The sequence below is a fragment of the Sinocyclocheilus anshuiensis genome, unplaced genomic scaffold (assembly GCF_001515605.1).
Source record: "Sinocyclocheilus anshuiensis isolate Anshui unplaced genomic scaffold, SAMN03320099.WGS_v1.1 scaffold451, whole genome shotgun sequence".
Taxonomy (NCBI): Eukaryota; Metazoa; Chordata; class Actinopteri; order Cypriniformes; family Cyprinidae; genus Sinocyclocheilus; species Sinocyclocheilus anshuiensis.
In genome coordinates, this window is record NW_015549630.1 from 1,153,146 (window position 1) to 1,160,377 (window position 7,232).

The following is a 7,232-nucleotide window of genomic DNA, read 5'->3' on the forward strand; positions in this document are numbered from 1 at the left end:
AGCACTTCTCCTTTGCCGAGATAATCCATCCTCCTCACAGGTGTGGCATATCAAGATGCTGATTAGACAGCATGATTATTGCACAGGTGTGCCTTAGGCTGGCCACAATAAAAGGCCACTCTAAAATGTGCAGTTTTATCAAACAGCACAATGCCACAGATGTCGTAAGTTTTGAGGGAGCGTGCTATTGGCATGCTGACTGCAGGAATATCCACCAGAGCTGTTGCCCGTGAATTGAATGTTCATTTCTCTACCATACTTTTATTGAGGCCAGCCTAAGGCACACCTGTGCAATAATCATGCTGTCTAATCAGCATCTTGATATGCCACACCTGTGAGGTGGATGGATTATCTTGGCAAAGGAGAAGTGCTCACTAACACAGATTTAGACAGATTTGTGAACAATATTTGAGAGAAATAGACCTTTTGTGTACATAGAAAAAGTCTTAGATCTTTGAGTTCAGCTCATGAAAAATGGGGGCAAAAACAAAAGTGTTGCGTTTATAATTTTGTTCAGTATATTTATTCATTCATTCATTCATTCATTCATTCACCCCCAACTTTTTAACTTTTGATTATTTTAATTACATTTTAACTCCACACATGTACATACAGTAACGTCTTTCCATGTAAGGACAAAAATGCCTCAATCAATATCTAATTTAATTTAAAATGCTTTTTATTTATATTTTTCTCTTATTTTATATGTATTTTTTTATCAATTGTATATTATATTTTAATGTTTTGTTTTGTGTCATTTATATGGCACTTTTGGTTTTTGGTGATTTCAATCACAAATTCTGATTTGTCTGATCGGAATAAATAGCAAGTCAACCCAAACACTTACTCTGTTAAATCCAAAATTACTTTTTTTAAAACATCACACCAGACTATACCGGTTACACGTGTTTTCACAATCACTGTTCACTTAACGCTATAACTAGACCAAAATTTTTCCCTCGAGAGCAGCATGAATTTAGTAGCATGAGCCATACCTCTTTCTCTACAGTGCTTCCCTTTGAACCTTTGTCTCCGTGTATCATTAAAAATGTAAATCAGACCCCCATCCTCACATGACTCTCACACGCCTCTCAACACGTTATGCATTGCAGCTGTAATGAACTGGAAGCTGGGTTTCTTGCTTTGATTTGGCTCACAGACTGGAGAATGGGCAAACGCTTCAGCTATCACACCTGTGCCAGTCTGATACGAGCTGCTTGGAGTGCCCACTTTGTAGCTGTGCCAGACTGGGAGAGATATGGGCTTGTGCAGCGATAGTCCGTGCTGGTAAAGCGGGTCAGGTTATGATGCTCTTAGGGTGCCAATTGGAGCAAAAGTGAGGTATGATGATCACTGGATGAGTTGTTATCCATGTCAGGCATTTTACAATGTAAAGTTAGCAAGTCTTTTTTAAGTGTCCATTTACAGTCATCATATAAGACATACTTTATTGTAAATATCAGTGCTAAAGTGTAAAGGTAGACACATTTTAAGTTGTTTAGTGAAACCAAATAAGTTCACATTACTGCTGAGGTAATGTGAACTTAAATATGTAGCGCTGGACAGTCTAAATGATTCGTGAATCGGTTCATTCTAAATCAGTCCTCTCTGTTATATAGCTTTGGGAAGCTACATTGTAGTGATTTGGTTCATTCTAAACGGTCCTCTCTCTCATAGGTTCCCTTGAACAGTCTGATTAATTTTAGTAAATCGGTTTGTCATAAATGGATCTTTCTGTCATATAGCACTGGAATGTCCTATTATTCTAGTGAACTGTTTTTACAGAAATGGTTATCTCTCATATAGCTTGCGCAAGTCTGATTCATTCTAGTGAACCGGATCGTCATACACTGTTCTTTTTCTCATAATATTACAAAGTCTGATTCATTCTGATTCATTTTAATGAATCAGGTCATCATAAATGATTCACTCACGTACTGTTAAGAAGTCTGATTCAGCCTAGTGAATTGGTTCATCTTGAAAGGTTCTATTTCATATTGAGCAGTCCGATTCATTCTAGTGAATCGGTTCCTCATAAACTGTTATCTCTCTCATGTAATGTTGGGAAGATAAATTCATTCTAGTGAATTGGTTCCTTATAGACAGTTATAGCATTAGAAAGTCCAATTCATTCTAGTGAATCACTTCTTCAGACGCTTCCCTCTCTCATAAAGCGTTGAGAGTTTAGATTCATTATAGTGAAATGGTTCTTTTTATTTCTTTGTTCTAATTCATTCTAATGAATCTAATCATCATCAGTTTTATCTCTTGCAAATATATAATTGGGAAGTCAAATTAATTTTATTGAACGTTTTTCTCTCACACATACTGGGAAGTCTGATAGTGATCTGGTTAATATTAAATGTTCTCTCTTTCTCATATAATTCTTTCAACTTGTTTGGAATGATCTTGTAAGTGCATTTTTTTTTTTAATTCGCATTTTAGTCTTTTCTGTAGCAACATATTATAATTAATCGCTATGTTTTCAACTAATAAAACGTGCTATGTATACTGTTTTATAGTTCTATTTAAAGTAATTTCATTATTTCAATTTTGTTGTTGTCCCCAGAATTATTCATCCAAAAACACTCATTATTTATCTGATGTTGAAGATCTGCATAATAACATTAACTTCTATTGCTCTTTATAACAAGTCATATTAATAAATCTATGCCAAACACGCTCATATACAACCTTTAATAAAAACATGTTTTCATATGCTGTTTCAAATGAGGGTGATTAGGTTGAGGGAGTGGACTCATCAGAGCTCACTGGATATTTCCTGTTTCTGATGGAGCTGAAAATGGAAAAAGTGTTTTGCGATTGACGCCCAGTCTCCATTTCAACACTATGCACCATGATTAGCTGAAGAATGTGTTAGGTTTAGCCTTGGTTGTGTCTGTGTAGGGATGGTTTTTGGTAGATGGATGGGTGAAAGAAGGAAAACGGAAGGGTGCTGAGATTTAATGAGATGCTGGAACAGTGGGGGAGATGGTTTTAATTACCGCTGAGGACTCATCCGGAGGGGTGGAGGAGATGGGTGTGTGTGTGTGTGTGTGTGTGTGTGTGTGTGAAGGGGCTTTGCTGTGTGTCTTAGGGTGGGAGTTCACACACTGCTACAGGAGCATGCTGAGATCCATTGGCTTTGATGCTCACTTCTCTGTGGCCTTTCTCCAATCTCTCCCACAATTTTTCCTCTTTTGCCCTGTCCTTCGTATCCTGTCTCATTGCAAGCAACTGCACAAAACTTTGTTAAGGCCATGGTTTGGACTAAGAGAAGAGACATAAAAAAGGCTTAACTTCAAGGACCTCCAGGTTTTTGTCAGTACATTGTGGAGGACACGAGGAAATCTATCTGCTAAATATAGTTTAAAAGACTTGTGTAAAAGTCTTGTTATATCCCTGTTGAAAAGACCAGCATTGCATGGGGCGCTGGTTTTCCTAACTAAGCTTTTAAAAATACAAGTTCTTTATTGGAATCTATGGTTTAATGAAGAACCTTTAGCGTCCATGGAACATTTCCACTGAACAATAAGTTGACGATATTTAGATTATTAACTTAACACTGAGATGTTCTTCAAACTGAGAAAAATGGTTCTTTTAAAATCTGTTCGCTGAAAGGTTCTTTGGGGAACCAAAAAATGGTTCTTCTGTGGTATCACCATGAAAACTCCCTTCTGAAAACTTTATTTTTAAGAGTGTAGATTCACCAGCAAGTTTTCCCACTGAAAGTCAATCAGCTTCATCAGAAATATTACTCTGATATATATTTTTGCTGATGAAAAACATGGCTATGGTCCACTTGCTCTAAACCAGTGCTAAGTTAACCATCATAAACCAGCCTGAAAATGCTGATCTAAGGTGGTCTTTCCAGAAAAAGGTTCAGTATGTTAAAGCACAAACATTTTACGCAATTACACCGTAAGATTTTAAAATGGAATGTCCACATGAACCATAAATCAAGACCAAAAATCCAGTGTGCCATTCCAGATGAATCAAAGTGAATCATGCTGTCTCCAGCAGTACAAAAAGCTCCTAAACAATCTGGCTGACAGTTGATTCATGTGAATTGGTAGTGTAGTTCAGTCCCAGTGCCCTCAGCAGGAGTCTGTTGCTACGCTCCGTCCCTCTGTTCCCCTCTGCCACCCAGCTGTGTCCCCACTCTTTTGTTGACTTTGAAAAAAGATCACATAGCTTCCCTGCTCAGCGTAGGGGGAACAAGAGAGAGGAGGGGGGCACGGCAGGGCTCCGCTATGGTCAACATGAGATCCCCCATCCAGCAAAAACTCTCACTCCTACCCCTCTACACAAAAGAACAACAGTGAAGTAAGCTAATGTTTGTGCATGCGGGCTTCAAGGGTTAGAGATACCAGTGTGGATAGGGTCTCACTAGGCACTTTCAATGTTTCATCAGACTCACCAATCAAGATCTGAGTTCAGGGTCACATGACTCTTTCTTAAACGTTTGAATTGGAGGAAGTGGGTAAAGTTTTGGATGGTTAGCATTGACCCTTTAGCCTCTGCTGGTAGATATATGCAATTGCACTGTCTGTTACAAGTATCTTACTTCATCCTGTATTCTAATGAACATCTACTTTTACTCTGCATGCACCTCTACTGTACGTTTGGGGTTATTAAAGAAAAGAAATTGAAATACTTTTTTCAAATTATCATTAAATTGATAATTACATTGGAAAATTACATTAAACTGATCACAGTGACAGTATAAAAAAAATAAAGTATGTTACAAAAAAATTTGATTTCAAATAAATTCTGTTCTTTTGAAATTTCTGTTCATCACAGAATCCTGAAAAAAATTTAATGTCATTTAAAGAATAATGTTACAATAAATTCACTTTCAAATAAATACTGTTCTTTTGAACTATCTGTTCAAAGAATCCTGAAAAAATGTATGTAATGTAATTTATTTCCACAAAAATATTAAGCAGCACAACTGTTGTCAACACTGATAATAATAAGAAACATTTCTTGATCATCAAATCAGCTAATTAGAAAAATGGAAAAGTTGTTTTAAATAATAACGTTTCACAATAATACAATTTTCAACTGTATTTTTGGTCATATAAATATAACCTTGTTAAACATAAGACTTCTTTTAAAAAAAAAAAACATAACCCAAAACTTTGAATGATGGTGTCAATATATAGTGTATATAATATTTTTGCAATTAAAATATATCACTAATTTTTGTTCAATTACAGCAGATGTTTTAGCAGTGCTTTTACTTTTTATATTTTTATATTTTATTTTTATATATTTTATAAGCCTTTATTATTTTATTTTATTTATTTTATTGCCTTATACAATGGCAGTTCTGCAGACCTTCTACAGTGTGACATTTTCCACCAAATATGCATATTCTCACTTATTGTGTTGAATGAAAAAAATGAAAAACAAAACAAAACAAAAAAATCCTCAGACTCTGTTTGCTGTTTCCTAAAGGACAGGCACCTTTATCTAAAAGGTTTGCCTCTTATTTTCTCCTTTTGGCAAACATTTTTTCCCTGACACAGAGCTACCCTGTTTTTCAACAGCAGCTATTGTTAAATAATGGCAGAACTGATCTCAGCTCAGCCTAAATAGGGCACCTCCATGAACCCCCTATAACAGGGTGACCTTCACTGGTCTTTATCTTATCCTCCTGCATGCCCACAGACCCAAAGCAGTCAAGGGCACCGTGCTGCCCGGCCTTGATATGTTTTATCAAGTGTGAAGGAAGTAGCATGTGCCAAGAAAAACGCATCAATCTACAGTTGAGGAAAACGTGCACTTGGGCAAGAAGGCCTGCCTTTTGTTTGTGCGTATGATTAAAAACATTTCAGTGGGTAGAACATAAAGACTGATAATTGCCTTATCTGTGAGTGCAACCCACATAGCAAATCCACCCCCCAGTGGTAAAAGCCAGCAGGACATTTTCATTAGCTGAAATATATTCTCAGATGGAACAACATCTAAAGTGATGGTGTCTGAAGCTGCTATAACACGGAGCAGATTATTGTGTGGCTTCGTCAACGAGCGCAGCTTATTTCTCTAACCCCCACCCTTACCCTTCTTCACTTTATATTGAGTGTTGCTAATCAGACTGACACCCTGAATGTGCAGTGATAGCCGAAATCTGTCATAACTGATCAGTTTCATCCCCATTCGGGCTGTTAGTATTGCAACCACACTAGCAGACATGGCAACAGCTAAAAATCATTCCTAGACTAATAGCTTTCAAGTATTGTTCAATGCTGCCTCTTAAAGGTGCAATCCCCCCAAAAAAGTGTACGTAAATTAATAGTTTTGAGCACCTTCATTAAAGTACTTTTGAAATATATATTTTTTTTAGATGAGATGAAAGCTCCTGTCATATTAGTAGTCTAACAAAAACTGTTTTGTTTTACATGGAAAGGGTCTCCTCATGGTGGCAGCCATGTCGAAACCACATGACCAGCTGAATTTAAGTAAGTAACAATCCCGTTATTGGATGTTTACGTTTTGTGTAATAAATTAATTAATTCTAACTGCAAATAGAGTATTTTTACAAAGGCATTGGTAAATGTTTGCTTTTGCATTTTGTCACAGCTTCTTCTAAGTGTCTAAAGGTGCAGTCATTATTAGCTAAATTTATTCACATTTTCATCAATAATTGTCAACTGTGGAATAAATTAATGAATTCTAACTGCAAATAGAGTATTTTTTACTACAAAGGCATTGGTAACAGAAATGTTTGCTTTTGCATTATGCCTCAGCTGCTATAAAGGGCCAGTTCCCTTTCATGGGAACTTCGAACTGCGTCCTCTAGGGGTCGCTATGGGGAACGCCTCGTCGTGACCCGTGTCTGAAGCATACATTGAAAAAACACCAACTCGTTGGCCGGCGACAGCCATGACGTCACTACCGGTGCGACTATAGTATAAATAGGCGCCGGGAGCATACATCATTCTCTTCTTCGTCTTCATTGACTGTTTTGTTTGAAGCGTGCATTTCTGTGGTAAGAGCGATCTCTATTTATCTCATTATGGCGAGCACTAGCAAAGCATTTAAGGATGTGTGCATCCGTGTTGACGTTGTTTAACATCTGATGACACACACGGTCTGTTTTGTTTGGGCAAAGAGCACGCACGCGGTGTCTCCGAGGGGGCAATCGGCGTGCACTGCGAGCGTTTTTTCCAAGGAAAAAAGCTCCGCTCTCATTTGTCTCTCTTTTCGAGGAAAGAGGGGCAGCC